Genomic DNA, 17,381 nt, shown 5'->3' with positions numbered 1-17,381 from the left:
TGACATTCTGTAGCACAAAAGTAGTGCCATTATGCATCTGAAGTTTCAAATCACCAATGCCAATAATGTCAAGCTCACAGGAATTACCAAGCTTGACAATTCCATGTATGGATGCATAAGAGGAAAACCACTCTCTATGCGGTGTGACATGAAAACTTGCACCAGAATCAAGGATCCAATTCTGTGCATAACCCTCATCCTGTGCAACCAAAGCATCTGGAGTGAGATCTGAAGTGAAAATGAGAACATCTGAGGCATCTGCTGTCACCTTGAGATGAATCTCTGTGGACATAATGAGCATCACTGGAGGAGGAGCATCCTCTACTGCAGCGATAGGTATGGGAGACTCAACAATATTGAGCTCCTCAATCTTTACTGTACTTTTGCCTTTGCCAGAATTATCATTTTGCATGTTTTTCTGATCTCTTAGGAAACTGTGACATTCCTTTTTGTAATGACCCTTCTTGTGGCAATAGTAACACTCGACATTTTTGGCATTGCGGTCTCTACTTTGGTTCCTGTGTCTGCTAGGACTACGAGGATTCCGCTCTCTACTTTTGCTTTTGTATTTGTTCCTGTCACGGCCTCTTGGCTTTGTTGAACTGCCAGCTATATATGCATCTCCGTGACTAGCATTATCGAGAGATTTACGACGAATCTCTTCAGTGAGCAACGCATCTGTGACAGCATTGAACTCTAACTTGCCATTTGGAGTTGAATTGCTAATGGCTGTGCAAAAGATATCACATGAACTGGGTAGAGAGCATAACAAGAAGATAGATTTGAGTTCATCGTCAAACTCCTTAAAGCCCTGAGATGTCAGCTGACTGAACAAGGAGTTGAACTCATTTAAATGACTGGAAACTGTGCTACCTTCTTTCATGTTGCGCTTCATAATCTTTTTCATGAGAAAAACTTTGTTGGATGCACTTTTGCTCTCCCATGCTGAACATAAGCTATCCCAAAGTTCCTTGGTTGTTTTCTTCCCTATGATAGTGAAGAAGACTAATTCGGCTAGATGTAGACGTATCGTAGCCATGGCTTTTGCATCCAAAAGCTCCCATTGAGCTTGTGTATAATCATCATCCTCTGCGCGCTCTTTCAACGGTTCTGAGAAGCCTTTGTTTATCAAAACATATTTCATGCGCTCTTTCCACATGGTGAAGTTGCTGCCATCGAACTTCCGAATGAAATACTCCTCCTTTTCTGAAGAAGAAGCCATCGCTGATAAAAGGGTTTGAGAGGTGTCAAACTATGGCCAGAAGCTGTAGAAATTTGGGCAGAGTAACCTTTGTAGCGGGAGTAAAATCTCAACCGAAATAGACTCAAAAGTGTCAACAATGGAAGTCACGACTCGTGGGAAGTAAATCCGGCAAAGTCTCCTTTGTATGAGGAGTCAAAACTCAACTCAAAATGCATATAAATGTGCCAACTGCACTAACTGGACATCTGCTGCACAAAACAACTGCTATGTGAGTGCCAACTCGGCGTCAAAAGCATAAATAACCGTCCAGATACATATCCTATGGCGAGGGTACCGTAAAAGGGAAACTCCATCTACCTGTATCACCGAAGGTGTCTCAACATTCGAGCACACCCCAGCTCAAAGAAAACCTCACGCTATCGACCCTCCAAAAAGCTAATGCAGACATAAATGGACTAGCCACAGTCTCAGAAAGGGCTCTTCCGGTCCGAGTCTCAGAAACGGCCGGAAAAAACTGCCAAAATAGCCAAAAATGACTCCACACGGAGTACATTGGACAGTGTCCGCAACTCAACGTACATGAGTAAAAGCGCGCGCAAACAAGCGCCAAGAACTGTTGCATGCAGTGAAAGTGATCCCTGCGGGGATATTTGCTCTCAAAAGAGCTCAGTAAAACTAGGTGTGCTCACAACAAAATGCATCTGTCAAAGCATGTGTCCACAGAGAATCTGCTGTCAAAATGACTGCCAAATCGCATGTGAAAGCGTTGTGTCTGGTAACCTGGAGAATGTGTGAGTGAATGGGCTGAAAAACCCCCTGTAGCCTGTAACCTACGTGTCGGTGTCGCTATGTGATGATTTCTGCCGCCGGACAGAAATATGCTAGTCGAATAGACGCCAAAGGTGTCGTATCTGTAAACTGTGTCGTACAGGGCGATTGGTGCGCTCGGTGCCGATGTCGGGTGTCACTCCTCTATGATAGAGGTACCTCACCCATGCATATCGCAAGCACGGTCGTCGATAACGAGAACGCGCTCGTGTGGGGAAGCGCCCGGTGTTTTGGTCGGATGTCGGAGATCCGCCGAATGAGCAGTGTCGAGCCGGTACGCATGAGCGGTGTCGATGCCGATGTCGCTTTCCGCCGCCAGGCGGAAGTGGCTCCGATGGCGAGAAATGCCAAGGAAATGGGCCGATGTCGGGTGATGTCCGGGCTTAGTCGCCGCCTGTAGCCGAACACAATGTGTCCGCTCTCTCTCTCTCTCTCTCTCTCTCTCTCTCTCTCTCTCTCTCTCTCTCTCTCTCCAAGCTTGGGGACTCGGGGCTTTGATGGTGAGAGCATACAAAGTCGAAAGTCGGGTAGTTGAGGGGGGGGGGGGGGGGGTTCGGGGGGTGTGAACCCACCCTTGCACACAAAAGTGTGGTCAGTCAAATAAAAAATTAATTAATTGTCTGTCGAAACCTGCCTGCATTCGACGATTGTGGGTGAGTGTGTGTGTGTGTGTGTGTGTGTGTGTGTGTGAGAGAGAGAGAGAGAGAGAGAGCAACACCACCACAAGCTCGGTTCTTTGGCTACATCACCCGGCATTCACCTGCTCCATGCTTCGCCCTTCAAATTCCGCTATTTGCTACTACTCGTAGTGAGCCCGACTTCCCCAATTGCTATGGCCACAGGAGGCTCGATTTGCTGCTCGACAATTTCCAATCACTCGATTTGCTGCTTACACACACATTGTATGTGTGTGTGTCGTCACCACGCAGAAAAAAAAAACAATTTGCTGTTGTCGACAGCTCTTGGTCGGCCCCTTTCACTCTTGCTCGCAATTCGTTGCTTAGTTCTCCTCGATCCACGAAACTTGGCTCGCTATACACAGAGTGTGTGTGTGTGTGTGGTTCTTGCTATGATTTGCACTACCCACGCTGGCTTCAACTGCTCGACCGAGACCTCAATGCCAATTTTGTCTCCCTGCACGGCTTTTGACTGCCGACTCGCTGCTCAATTTCCCCCAATAGTCTCAAAAGGCAGTCTGCTGTCAATTATGCAAAATTCTCATTTCTGTCAATTTTGGGCGACTCTCTGAAATCCGAGGGAGAACGAGTGCGTGTGAACGTCTTGCTCGGCCCTGGTCAGTGCTGCCTGAATACACACACATAGGCTCCTCTGCTCACGGCATTGCTGCCCGAATTACTGCATTGCTTTGCCTCGGCTGCTTGCACAATGCTCGATTCCCCAAAGCTTCGCTACCAACCTGAATTCTTGCTATGCATTTGATTGCATCCAAGGCTATAATACCTTAAGCTACTGTGTGCTCGCAGCTCTTGAGCTATTCGATTAGCTTTGACCCTTATCGAGACTGCTCATGGCTCCTACTGTCCGATACAGGCTGCCCGAAATTCCCAAGCCAAGCTACGAGACTCGATTGCTCCTCGATCTCTGTGATGCTCGATCTACTGGCTCTGATTTTCCAAGGCTTTCTACGCTCTCCAAATTCCGATAAGGGTCGCTGCGTGCACGGTGAGCCGGGGATCAGGGTCGGATGTCTTGAGCTCTGATACCAATTGATGAGTGCGCGTGTGTGTGTATGGAGTGTGCGCAAGAGAGGGGAAGAAGAGAAATGGGAAAGGGGGAGATGAAGCACAGTACACAGCAGGTTTGGGGTTAGTAGAGAAGAAAGATAAGAGTCAACCCTTCCTCTTTTTCTCCCTATATTGGTTAGGAGAAATCAAGTGTACAAGGGTGGTTTCCCACGGCCACCTGGCCTACACCCCAACAACCTTGTGGACATCTGGCCTAGGGAGCTGACATGTGTCCCTCATTCCCTTTGTGTAAAGGGAGCCTGTGTGTGTGTGTGTGTGTGTGTGTGGCTTTCTCTCTCATCCCCTAGAAGAAGGGCTCGCCCCCTCCCATGTAGGGATATGCATTGACTTTGGAGAGCACACAAAGCATACAATTCCCCCTAAGCTTTAACCCTTTGGACACAACCTTTGAATTTTGGAACCTTAGCATTTTGGAAGTCTTAATGGGTTGAACCCTAAGGTCTTTTTAGCCCATTGTTACACATGGCTCTTTTGCAGATGCCCCCCCCCTTTGGATCCCTATTTTCACTCCTTTGGATCCCTACTGTGGCCGGTCTGCTAGCTTAACCAATATTCTAGCTTTTTCTCCCCTGGTACTTCCCCACATTAAATGATCAGTTTAATATGAGAAAATCATTTAGGAGAATTAGATATTGATTATTATGACATTTTAATATGCTCGTATCTATAAATTGCAAAGCTTGCCAAATTACACTGAAGCTGCCACGACGGATAGAATAAGATAGGTCATCACCTATTAAAACATCAAAATAATCTCAGATGAGCACCATATACAATTCATAATACAAAGAATAATTCTTTCACAACAATACACATACATTTTTACTCACATGCATACACATAAATATCATATATATGCACACGCCCATGCATATATATCTATAAATACATGCATTTATAGACATTCAGGTATGTCTCTATGTGTGTATGTAAATGTATGCACTCATGCAAATGAGGCCCTACAGAGAATGCACCTTCTACCTTGCATTGGACTCATAATAGCTCATTGTACTCGGATTATAAACATACCACGGAAATCTCAATAAGAACTTGTGGAGACGATGCAAAACATGCAAATCAGATAGCACTTGAAATGTTTTTGGCATAGCTCACACCATTACTTGGGCTTTTGCAGCTTCATGCATAGGTAGGCGTAAACTTAACAGGTTGTAGAGCTGTAAAATTAGACAAGAGCGCCTTTGCATCAATGACTTGCACATCATTGTAGCCAATCAACCGAGTTATAGTTGTAACTTTCTTCCTCTGAAGAGAGAAAGTAATCAACCCGAAGGTACATTGATTGTATAGTCAGTGAAACAACTATAACAAAAAAGTTAAAATCCAATCCATTTCATTTGATTTCATATAGGGATTTGTAGACGGCACTTATGACCAATCTTCAATCCAACCTTAAATCTAGCTCTGATAGCTTTAGGTTAAGAATACTGCCATTCAGACAATTCTTCAGTCTAGCAGAAGGCTAAGATAGTCGCAATTTGGACATTTTCCTCAATGCAAAGAGTCCAAAAGCAAGCTTCCGATAGGTGGAGCTGTCTTCATAACCCATAGAAGACTACTTCTTGCTCAACATCTCGTCAATTGGCTCAAAATTGATAGAAGCCCTAAACAATAAGGTCACAATAGGCCATACCACTATATGTAACATTCAAACAGAGTAGAGAAAGAGATGTCAGCCAAACCTGATCAAGAAGAAAAATTTTCCATGTTGTAGCAAAAGATGGGTCAATGCTCGTAGATGACGGTCCATATAAGCAACGAACAATCTAGAGTACCGAATAGAAGGCCGTGATTCCAAGGGTCATGGAAGCGCTTCTGCAATCAATTGCGGAATAATTTATGAAACACTGACACAAAGTAGAAAAATAATTCTAACCTAAACATCAAGAAATGTGATAGCAGTAAGTTTCTTACTCAAGGGCTTTCATGTCGCTAAACACCGCTTCTTGGATGATTGTAGAGGTGTAGATAGTGAAAGAGAGAGTTTTCTTGTCCATCACAAGGAATGCAAGCGCCAAGACTGATGCTATGATGGCAACACACTGCAAGGCAAGTTCTGAACGTCGCAGCCGAGCTCCATCACATGATGAAGAGGATAAGGAGCGGGGTCACCCCCGGCACCACCATTGGCAGGCGAAGGGCTGGCTATAGCTTTCTGTTGCTTGGCAAAATCCATTTCTACTTGAGCTTGCTCCCGCATGGTAATGCTAGTTTTCCCTTCCTAATTCTTTAGAGAGCGCTCTGCTCTCTCTCGCTCGATGATTGACCCCAATCTGCGTACAGGTAAAGCTTTCTAGCCCTCTCTCAAGTAGAAAAGAAAAGAAGAAGAAGATGAAGACGAAGAAGAAGACAAGAATGCAAGTCAAACACGCAATACTCTGCGCTTCTCTTCCTTTCCCGCTCTACGGGTATCTGGGTTTTGCAGATATTGATTAGCCCTATGTGTTAGTCTACAAAATTTAATGCACTCCAAAATAATGTTGCTACTATGCAAAAGCAGACACATACCAAAGAAGCAGCTAAACGCTCATCTGAAGCAGCAAAATAGTGAACTATAGGTATATGCGAAGCTAAATCATTTTGATTTGGTGCCACCTCCCAAGACCTATGGATGAAGGAAAAATACCATGATGTATTCCCACATATTACCAATTGATGCATGATAGAATATCAAGATTTCCTTATTACTCATGGGCCATCGTCCGTTTCACACTAGCCATGCAATGTCTGGACCACAAAGACCTCAAATAGTGCATGTAATTTGAGCAGCAACACCCTATGGAAGATGGCAAAAACTCTCAACAATCATGCAATAAAACCTCAACAAAAGCTCTCAATAGACATGCAACAAACCCTCAAGAAAATCTCTCAACAATCATGAAACAAACACTCCACAAAATCTCTAGAAAAAGATCTCTGTAAACATGAAAATCCAAAGGAAGATAAGCTTAGTTGTGATAGAGTTTGACTTGTAAAATACCAGTTGCAAGCTTGTGACCACAAAAATCGCAAACAATGCAAGTAATTTGAGCAGCAATACCATATACAAGACAGGAAAAGCTCTCAGCAATCATGCAATAAACTCTACAATCAAGAGAATCAAGAAGCCCATGTCCATGCCACAGAGAGAGAGAGAGAGAGAGAGAGAGAGAGAGAGAGAGAGAGGTTACTTGAGCCATGTAGAGTCCTAGGGTCTACAGAATGCATCGTTGCTTGCACATTGTCAACCATGGTAGATTGTACACTCAAGCTTGCGAGCCTTAGAGTTGAGAGATCCACTCCTCATGCTCGCCCACACGGTAGTCTCTTCCCGCTTTGAGTTCAAAACCAAGTCTCTAAAATCTGAGATTTTCCAAATTCCACTAAATTCCACTCTGAATTTAGGGTGTTTTCACACATCCATTTTTAAGCGGGCACATATCCAAAACATGGCGGAGTCTTTGAAGAGGACTATTTACACATCACCATTTCATAAAACATCAAAAGCAAAGCTCTCATTGGTTGAAATGGGATGGGCATGCCTCTGCCATATTTGGGCAAGCAAAACCCCCCATCCAAAGGAATACTTTAAATGGCATCAAGCTGGTTGCCAACAAGGACATGGCTTGCATCTTTGTTTGGCGATGTGCATGCAACGTTGCTGCCATTTCCTAGTCTCAGCACATAGCGCACAAGGGACGAGTGTGAAGACCTTAGTTAGGGGATACGTAAGAGGGAATCTTTCAACTGTTTAATACATAATTCAACTTTTTGATACATAAGCATATCACATGACTAAGGCCCCCCCACTTAGGGGATACACAAGAGGGAAGCCCTTATGAACCTCATACAACAACAATATAGTGATCAACCCCAAGATATTTTACATAGGGTAGCTGATAAAGTTATAGTTGTCGTTAAGAATGACAACATCTAGATGAGAAGAAAGAGTATGAAAAGCTACTAAACAATGCATGCAAATGCAAAGATTGGGAAACTTATTAGAGATTACAATAATGGTTGTAAAGCTCGTTTTGCGGGTGCAAGAGAAGCTCTTGATCATGCCATTGGTGTTGCTATTGAGTTTGTATATGAAGAAGAAGAAGAGAAGAGTGACTTGGATGATGTGCAAGAAGACAACCATAAATGAAATGAGAGTGCAGATGTGGAGACAAAGTCTATGCAAATGGTGGTATTGATTATGATGATGTTGAAGAGGCTAATGAGGGCATGAATGTCCAAGATATTGATGCCTAGTAGCTACATAGAAGAAGATTAGTCAAGTTTACGATAGCTTTGACCCCAACAAATCTAGAAGCTTGTTGAACAAGTCTTAAAGATGTTAGCTAAGGGAGAGGACATGGAGGTACCATATCTTCTCATTGGTATAGCTATCTTAGTTTGCTAGTGGAGTAAATAAACTCTTTGAAATACCAAGAACAACACCTTCATGTGAAAGATTTTTTAATTGGCTTGTTAGGGCATGTGTCTTATGGCATAAGCACTTAATATCCCTGCTCCCCCCCCCCCCCCCTCCCCCCAACAAGGGGTAGGTTCCCCCCTCCCTTATGCATACGGTGTGAGCGGGATGAAAACACACACAGCGCCTCTATAACGACTCGACACACACTCTTGGGAAGATACACACACACACTAGGGGACACCACTCGGCTTACACAACACACCTGGCCGAGACAGGAAACACACCTATGGAGTGAGAGGAGAGAGATTATCCACTTGCCCACTCCACACAGACACACACACACACACACACACACACAAAAACTCAGCTCAAAAGAGAAGAATTTCTGATGTTTAGATACAATTGAGCTTGGGCCAACACCAATGGGGCAAACAGCTCACACAATATAGGTAAAATAAGCCAGATACCATCACAGACTAGAGCAGAAACTTCGCTCATAGGAGAAACTTACACAGAAAAACAGCAGGAAAAGAGTGAGAAATTTGGCAAAATGGACAGCGCCATCGCGTCCGGAACGGCCCAAAACCCCAGTCTACAATGTCAAAGTGCTCAAATCCGACCTAGGATGAGCAGTTTACGGCCAAAACAGGCTCCAAAATGAGCAAAAACACACCTGCGGCTGTTCCTCCTCTCTTCTCCACGTTTTTTCTGGTCTTCTCTCTGTTTTTTCAGTTCCCACACTTAGCTTTTTTATTTGGGCACCCTTGGCCTTTTAGATGACCTCAAACCGACCCCGAACAGGCCAAAAACTGACCTCGCAGTGCATAGTTGTCACCTTTTTGCATCATTCGCACACCTGGCACTCAGCTTTTTTTCCAATAATGCATCTCGCCACCACGTGAAGTGGCCCCAAAAAGTGGTCCTAATGATGACCTTTCTGCATAACTCTCACCAAAAAACACCCACGTTGTGTCCGTCCTCATCCGTGTGCAAATATTGACCTCGTTCGCCCTCCTGACGCCACTAGATGCCATCTGACGCACCTGCTGACCTCATGTCGTCGGCCCGCGGATAGCTTCCTCGAGAATTTTTACACGCTATAAAATCCTCATTATTGTAGAAAAACACAGTGGTACTGGTAATAGTGAAAATCGCTGCACTATGTACATGCTGTCCTACCTGTACACATGTGGACCCCACATAACCACCTGGCTAAGGAAAATGGGCAATCCTTTATTTGATGCACCATGCATGTATATGTACATATGCGCAATCCCTTGCTCCAAAAAACTCCTGACATAGTTTGCCCATCCCCTAGCCTGCTAGATCATTCATGATCAGCAGCAGCAAAGAGAGATATGAGACTCGCCGCATCACAGGTCTCCTCATCCCTCACAGACATCACTCGCTCTTCAGAAAACTCATCTTGCTCCACCATCATCAACCTAGCATGATATAACTTAAGACGCAATCCATTTACCCTTGACGTATGTAAAATCCCATCCAGGTTAGCCAACTGATATGTACCATTCGGGAAACACTCCACTACCTTGAAAGGGCCTTCCCACTTAATTTGAAACTTCTTTTGGAAGGTGTTGTCCAGTCTGCTGTTGTAGCGCAAAACCAAGTCATGCTTCTTGATACCCTTACTTTTGACCTTTTCATTTATCTTTGCCAAAGCCTTATCCTGCATCTGCCCATAATGCTCCAATGCGCTCATCCTATCCAATTGGACCTCTTGTAACTGCAAGAGCCTCTCTTTGAATGCATCACTAGGCGACCCAAGCAACTTCTCTAACATCTTGACCGCAGGCAACTCTACCTCCACAGGCAATAGTGCTTCCTTTCCATACACCAAATGAAATGGAGTAAACCCTGTAGCTGTCTTCACTGAAGTACGGTAAGCCCATAATGCACTAGGCAATTCCAAATCCCAATTCTTTCCTTGGTGCTCTGTCACTTTAGAAAGAATTTGTACCAACTCACCATTGAATCTTTCATTTAAGCCATTACACTGCGGGTAATAAGGAGTGGTATGCTGGTGCCTAATCTTCATCTTTGTGCATAAGAAGTCTAGCAGTTTAGCTCTAAATCCTGGCCCCTTATCTGAAAGTAGCTCTAATGGCACCCCAAACTTGCAACATATTTCATCATACACAAATTTTGCCACATCCTTTGCAGTGATTTGTTTTACTGCTATAGCCTCTGCCCATCTAGAGAGATAGTCCACTGCCGTCAAGATATAGCTTTTGCCCCTGCTTGTGATAGGTAACGGGCCTATTGCATCAATCCCCCACTTTTCAAACACATCAAACGCCGTAATGGTTTTTCGTAGCTCTGGCTTCAACACTCTCTTCCCAAATGCTTGACACCTATTGCAAGACCTACACCAATGGTGAACATCCTTGTGCAAACTAGGCCATACATACCCCTCTTGCAAAATCTTATGCAAGGTGATCTTTAGAGCAAAATGGCCACCACATGCTCCTTCATGATTCTCTTCCAACACTCTGTAAAGCTCCTCCCGCCAAGGTACGCGTCTCAACACAAGATCAGCCCCTTTCATGTATAAGACATCACCAATCAATTTGTACCTGTATGCTCTACGCACAAAGCCATACTTCTTAGACTTCTGAATCTCCTTTGGAATGATTCCTGTTAGCAAAAACTCCTCTTCTTGAGCCAAACTTTCCCGACCATGATAAAGAGGTAAATTGGTCCTCAACACGAATAGCTCCCCAATCATGCCTTGAGCTGCTTCATGTGCCTCTCCATTTAGAGCACGTTCAATGTGTCTGATGCTCCATGCTTCAAACTTTTTTAACAGGCCTTTAATTCTGAAGCACATTTCCTTCAATGAGGTGTTCTTACTCTTCCACACACCCAGCACTTGCTTCACCACTAACAAGGCATCACCTTTTATGCTCAACCTTCGAACCCCATGCTTCAGACAAATGTGTAATCCGGCTTCCAATGTAGCATATTCAGCCTCATTGTTACTATGCGCATCCAATTTGAACCCTCTCTTGCATACTAGCTTCCCCTCTGGATCATAAAGTGCTATACCCCGTGAAGCTGCATCGTGGCTCTTTCTGTATGAACCATCAAAGAACAACACATGTGCATTGCTGATCTGTGGCACTTCTTCAACTACCTTTCTCACCACCTCTTCCTTAACAATAAGGGGATTCTCCTTGTAGGTCAACAAATCAGCTAGGGTAGCCCTTGTACTATCTTCCACTAGAAAAGAGAACTCAAACTCTTGCATCTCAATTACCCATTTCTTCACCACATTTGACATGTTAGTACCATTAAATAACTGTGGCAAAAAGGCATAACTCGTCAAGAAAACAAAAGGCCGTGGTAGCAAGTAATGACGAAATCGTTGACAAGCAAATATTACACTGGCCATCACTAGCTCTACTTTCGATAACTTTCTCTCCGCTACCAACTTCACGCGGCTTGCACAATACACTGGCCTCATATAATGGCTGCCCTTCCCCTTTTGCAATAACATGGCTCCAATGGCATCATCCCCTACTGATGGATTTACATAAAAACTTTCTCCCAATCAGGAGCCTGCATGGCTGGCAACCCCCCTAACACCTCTTTCACCTCTTGAAACACTTCTTCACACTTGTCATCCCATTGCAATGGATCATGCTTTGCCACTTGCTGTAATGGATAAAGAAGCTGCGAAGACAATGGAATAAACCGTGCCATGTACTTCACTTTGTGTATAAAGGTTGCCAATTGCTTCGTACTCATAGGTGATGGAAGAAGAATAATAGACTTCACCTTATCTGGATCAGCCTCAATGCCATTTTCTGACACCATATGGCCCAGTAACTTCACCCTTGGCTGTGCTAGATGACATTTCTTTGGATTTAGTTGTCCTCCACATTCATCATATCGAGCCAATACCATCTGCAGCTTCTCATGGTGATCAACCCTACTGCTATAGACACAGAAGTCATCCATAAAAGCTTTAACACAACTACCAATGAATGGTTCCAACACCCAATTTGCTCTCTCTTGATAGAAGGAAGGTCCATTTGACAACCCAAATGGCAATAATGTGTAGCAATAGCAGCCCCATGGCGTAATAAAAGTCGTCTTTGTGCGGTCTTTAAGAGCAATCTTCAATTGAAAATAGCCTGAAAAACCATCACACACACTGTACCTCTCATAACCTGCCACTGAATCTAAGATCTGATCGATGAATGGAAGAGGATATGGGTTCTTCTTAGTGGCTGCGTTTAAGGGTTTAAAATCCACACAAATTCTCCACTTCCCATCCTTCTTTGGACTGACTACAACTGGACTCACCCATTCTGTGGTCTCCATTGGAACTATGAACCCTGCCTTCAATAACTTGTCCACCTCTACCCGCAAGGCTTCCATTTTCTCTTGACCCATCCTTCTTAGCCTTTGTCGCACTGGCTTAGCACCTTCTTTCAGCTCTATATGCATCTCTTCACCCTTGAACCCTCTGATCTCTTCATATGAAGTAATGAACAAATCAGGAAAACTAGCGAGCATATGCAAATATATATCCTTCTCCATAGCTGAGAGGTCTCCACTAATCATTTGCGTCATTAATTCCTGCTTCTTTGACAACTCAACCTTGGTTTGCATCAACCCTTCAATCACTTCATAAGGCCCTTCACTTTCATCTTCAACTTCATTCGCAAATGCGACTAAACCACACTCCTGGATTTCCTTATCCATCAAAAGAAATGCAACATCAGCATCCTCATCACTGCTGGTAGTGCTATCACTGTCCTCATCTGTCACCGTGGAAGAGTCTTCATCACTAGACTCATCCTCATCTTCATAAAGCTCCTCTAATCGTTTCCTTGTGTCCATATTATAAAGCTTCTTGGTACCTGTCTTTCCATAGAGGCTAATCGTACCATGTCGCCAATCTTGAATGGCTCCCACTGCACGTAACCATGGTCTGCCCAGTATAATAGGATATGCTCCCAACCCTGCTGGCATCACATGAAAATCAACCACTGCCTTTGCATCATATGCCTCCACTTCTAAGCTCTTTACAACACCCAAGCATTTTACTTTTTGATGGTTTGCCAATCTGATCCGAAAACCTGACACCCCAGCCACTGTGAGACCCATCTTCTCAACGCATGAGTGTGTTATGACGCATATTTGGGCTCCGCCATCCACATAACCTTGTCCCAAATTTTTCCTTTTATGCCACACATCTACTATTGGACAAATGTCTGGTAGCTCGTCCATTGCCAACACCTTCACTGAACCTCTCTCTGGCTCTTTCTCCATTGGGTTAACCATCCTCTTCCACTGTCGCTTTAGCTTAGGCACCATCTCTATAAGCTGCCCAAAAGTAACATCTGCCTTCCTGCTCGTCAGATCCTCCTTCAAGTCATAGCTTAATTGCCCATCCCCTAGTGGAAAATCTGAAACATGAAACTTTCGACGAGCTCTCCTTTTCCTCTTGGCCTTGACATCCTCGCCTTCATGGCTCTTTCCCTTCTTCTTGCTAGGACCGGGGACACTTTTTCCTTCCTTATCCTCTGTGGTCCTCTTCCCAATAGGCATCACTAATGTATCCTCTAGCTTTGATGCCTTCTCCAAGGTGACTACACTTAGCACTTTTGTCTTCCCTTTTTTCTCCTGGGTTAATCCGCTGGTTCCTTCATCTCCCTTAATTTCGATGCCATAATCATGCGACCTAGTTAGCACCTGTTTTGGCAATGGATACATGTCTCCCCCCATCCTTGGTGGCTTATCACATTGAGGGCTGATGTGGCCCAACTCTCCGCAATTATAACATGTGGGCGTCTGCCTCCAAAACCTACTATTACTTTGTCCAGCACCATTCCTAGGTCTTTCTTCACCTCCTGGCTGATTTGCAAACCGCCCTCGACCTCGATTATTTCCCACTTGACCTAGCATGTTTAGGCTGAGATTCTTCATCAAATCAACCACTTGCCTCATGTCTTGCCTTAGGCCATCATCTTGCACTGCTGTAGTGACCACTGCTGGCATAACTTGAGTAGTAACAGGAACCACTGGTTCATGATGAACCCCTGACATACGACCTTGTAAAGAGTCCATAGGCTGAAATTCAAACCTCATTGGCAAAGACTCCACCCCTAACTGGCTCATTTTCCTCAGCTTCCACTCTTTGTTCCTTGCTACCTCTAGTGCATCCTCATATGTCCTAGGCTTCTTTAGCTCCACTCTCCAACGTATATTCTCCCAAAGACCAGCCAAGAACCTGTCCTTCTTCATCATGTCAGGCGGGGGTACCTGTGGTGCTAAAGCCTTGCACATTCGCTCCCATGCCAATGAAAACTTACGTATGTACGCATCTACTGGCTCACCTTCCTTCTGCACCAAACCTTGTACTTCTTGCCACACTTTGTCAAGATCTTCTATCTTCACAAACTCCACTTCCAATCCATGCCTTAGAATGTCCCAACTCAACCTTACAGGTGGATCAGCCACACGCAACTCCTCTTCAAATGCTTTAGACCAAACTCGTGCGTCACTCTTCAAACAAATTTGGAGAAGGCGTAACATCTGCGCAGGGTCATGAATCTGGTTGCTAATGCAGGCAACCTCCATCTTTTCCAAAAATTCTTCCACATCTTCATCACTTCTTCCATGAAACTCCGGATAAGAGAAAGCCATGGCTAGAGAATCCCTTCAAACACACGTGCAAGAACCCAAAACTTTTCACTACCCAATCCCCAGAAACTTCAATGGAGCTCAGCTTTAGATAAGGACAAACACATGCACATCAAATGAGTTTTCATAGTTGATCATCGGAATGACAACAGGCAAAGGACATTTCAGGATCTCTCTCAATCTTCTTGGCCCAAACATAAAGACTATGCGCTGCTGGAAAAAGATCTTCCTGGACACATGGACATTAATCTGAATCCTTTGAGTTAAATGAAAAGGAGTGAAATGAGGGCCATTTTGATCATCCATTAAAGCCAACCATGAAGCTCCCAAGAAGGCACACCTGACTCAACCTCTGATTTTTCCAAAATTTCAGCAGCATAACAGCATAAACGGCTCAAAATACCAAAAAACCAGCCATCATAACTTGGGAAAATTTCGACAGAGTTTCCCCAGAAGTAGAGCAGTAGGAACCCAAAATATAGACTGTCTATGTATGCATAAACTGTCAACAATAGAACCCGAGCATCAAGTAGGACTCACTAGTACATAGCCTATGGCGAGGTCACGAAAAGGGTGCTCCAGCTACCTGTATCACCGAAAGGATCTCTACATTTGAGAATCCCCCAGCTCAATAAAAACCTCACGCTATCGACCCTCACACGAAAGCTAATGCAAATCGCGTATAGTCAAGTCTCAGAAATGACTTCTTCCAGACCAAGTCTCAGAAATGGCTAGGACTGCCAAATAAAACCATATATGGCTCCACAAAGGCGTACAATGGCATTTTCCACAAGTAACGTACAATCCAGCAGACAATGCGCTCAAATAGGTGCCAAGTGATGCATTCCCACAACAACTGCAAGTGACATCACTACTAGTATATCACTGTACTCCAGCTACCTGTACCTGTGTGAATCACCTGTACCTATACCTGTACCTGTACCTGTACCTGTCCCTGTAACCTTTAACCTTTAACCTGGAACCTGTAATCTGTAACCTGTAATCCCGAAGCTCGAAGCTCGAAGCAGAAGGTACTCGAAGAAGATCCTCCGTGGGGGCGCCAAAAGAATGTGAGCGGGATGAAAACACACACAGCACCTCTATAACGACCCGACACACACTCTTGGGAAGATACACACACACACTAGGGGGCACCACTCGGCTTACACAACACACCTGGCCGAGACAGGAAACACACCTATGGAGTGAGAGGAGAGAGATTATCCACTTGCCCACTCCACACAGACACACACACACACAAACTCAGCTCAAAAGAGAAGAATTTCTGATGTTTAGATACAATTGAGCTTGGGCCAACACCAATGGGGCAAACAGCTCACACAATATAGGTAAAATAAGCCAGATACCATCACAAACTAGAGCAGAAACTTCGCTCATAGGAGAAACTTACACAGAAAAACAGCAGGAAAAGAGTGAGGAATTTGGCAAAATGGACAGCGCCATCGCGTCCGGAACGGCCCAAAACCCCAGTCTACAATGTCAAAGTGCTCAAATCCGACCTCGGATGAGCAGTTTACGGCCAAAACAGGCTCCAAAATGAGCAAAAACACACCTGCAGCTGTTCCTCCTCTCTTCTCCACGTTTTTTCTGGTCTTCTCTCTATTTTTTCAGTTCCCACACTTAGATTTTTCATTTGGGCACCCTTGGCCTTTTAGATGACCTCAAACGGACCCCGAACAGGCCAAAAACTGACCTCGCAGTGCATAGTTGTCACCTTTTTGCATCATTCGCACACCTGGCACTCAGCTTTTTTCCAATAATGCATCTCGCCACCACGTGAAGTGGCCCCAAAAAGTGGTCCTAATGATGACCTTTCTGCATAACTCTCACCAGAAAACACCCACGTTGTGTCCGTCCTCATCCGCGTGCAAATATTGACCTCGTTCGCCCTCCTGACGCCACTAGATGCCATCTGACGCACCTGCTGACCTCATGTCGTCGGCCCGCGGATAGCTTCCTCGAGAAGTTTTACACGCTATAAACTCCTCATTATTGTAGAAAAACACAGTGGTACTGGTAATAGTGAAAATCGCTGCACTATGTACATGATGTCCTACCTGTACACATGTGGACCCCACATAACCACCTGGCTAAGGAAAATGGGCAATCCTTTATTTGATGCACCATGCATGTATATGTACATATGCGCAATCCCTTGCTTCAAAAAACTCCTGACAACGGTACAAGCATGAAATAATGGGGGGCTATCCCTATTGTAATATGCTTACATCTGACCTCTAAAAACCCCCCTCTTGTACACTCACGTGATACCATATAAAAATTCATAGTGAATCCCCCGGGCCAAACACTGACTTTTGCAAGTACAAGGTAAGGTTCACTTTTTCCAACTTTGACAAGATATTATCACAATCATTGATATGGTTTTCCACATACTTTTGGCACCCTCAAGTCCAGAGCCACATCTATATCACTTACATCACATCCTTTGATTGGCACATCATCAAGG

At 44.5% G+C, this 17,381-nt stretch overlaps 1 pseudogene; it reads right to left on the bottom strand.

The window, feature by feature from the left end:
- Nucleotides 1-4,486: 4,486 nt before the first annotated feature.
- On the bottom strand, nucleotides 4,487-6,016 carry LOC147456154 (CASP-like protein 2B2; annotated as a pseudogene).
- Nucleotides 6,017-17,381: the final 11,365 nt, after the last annotated feature.

This window comes from Adiantum capillus-veneris, chromosome 6 (assembly GCF_014529385.1).
Source record: "Adiantum capillus-veneris isolate H3 chromosome 6, ASM1452938v2, whole genome shotgun sequence".
NCBI lineage: Eukaryota > Viridiplantae > Streptophyta > Polypodiopsida > Polypodiales > Pteridaceae > Adiantum > Adiantum capillus-veneris.
This window is presented reverse-complemented; position numbering and strand designations above follow the sequence as displayed.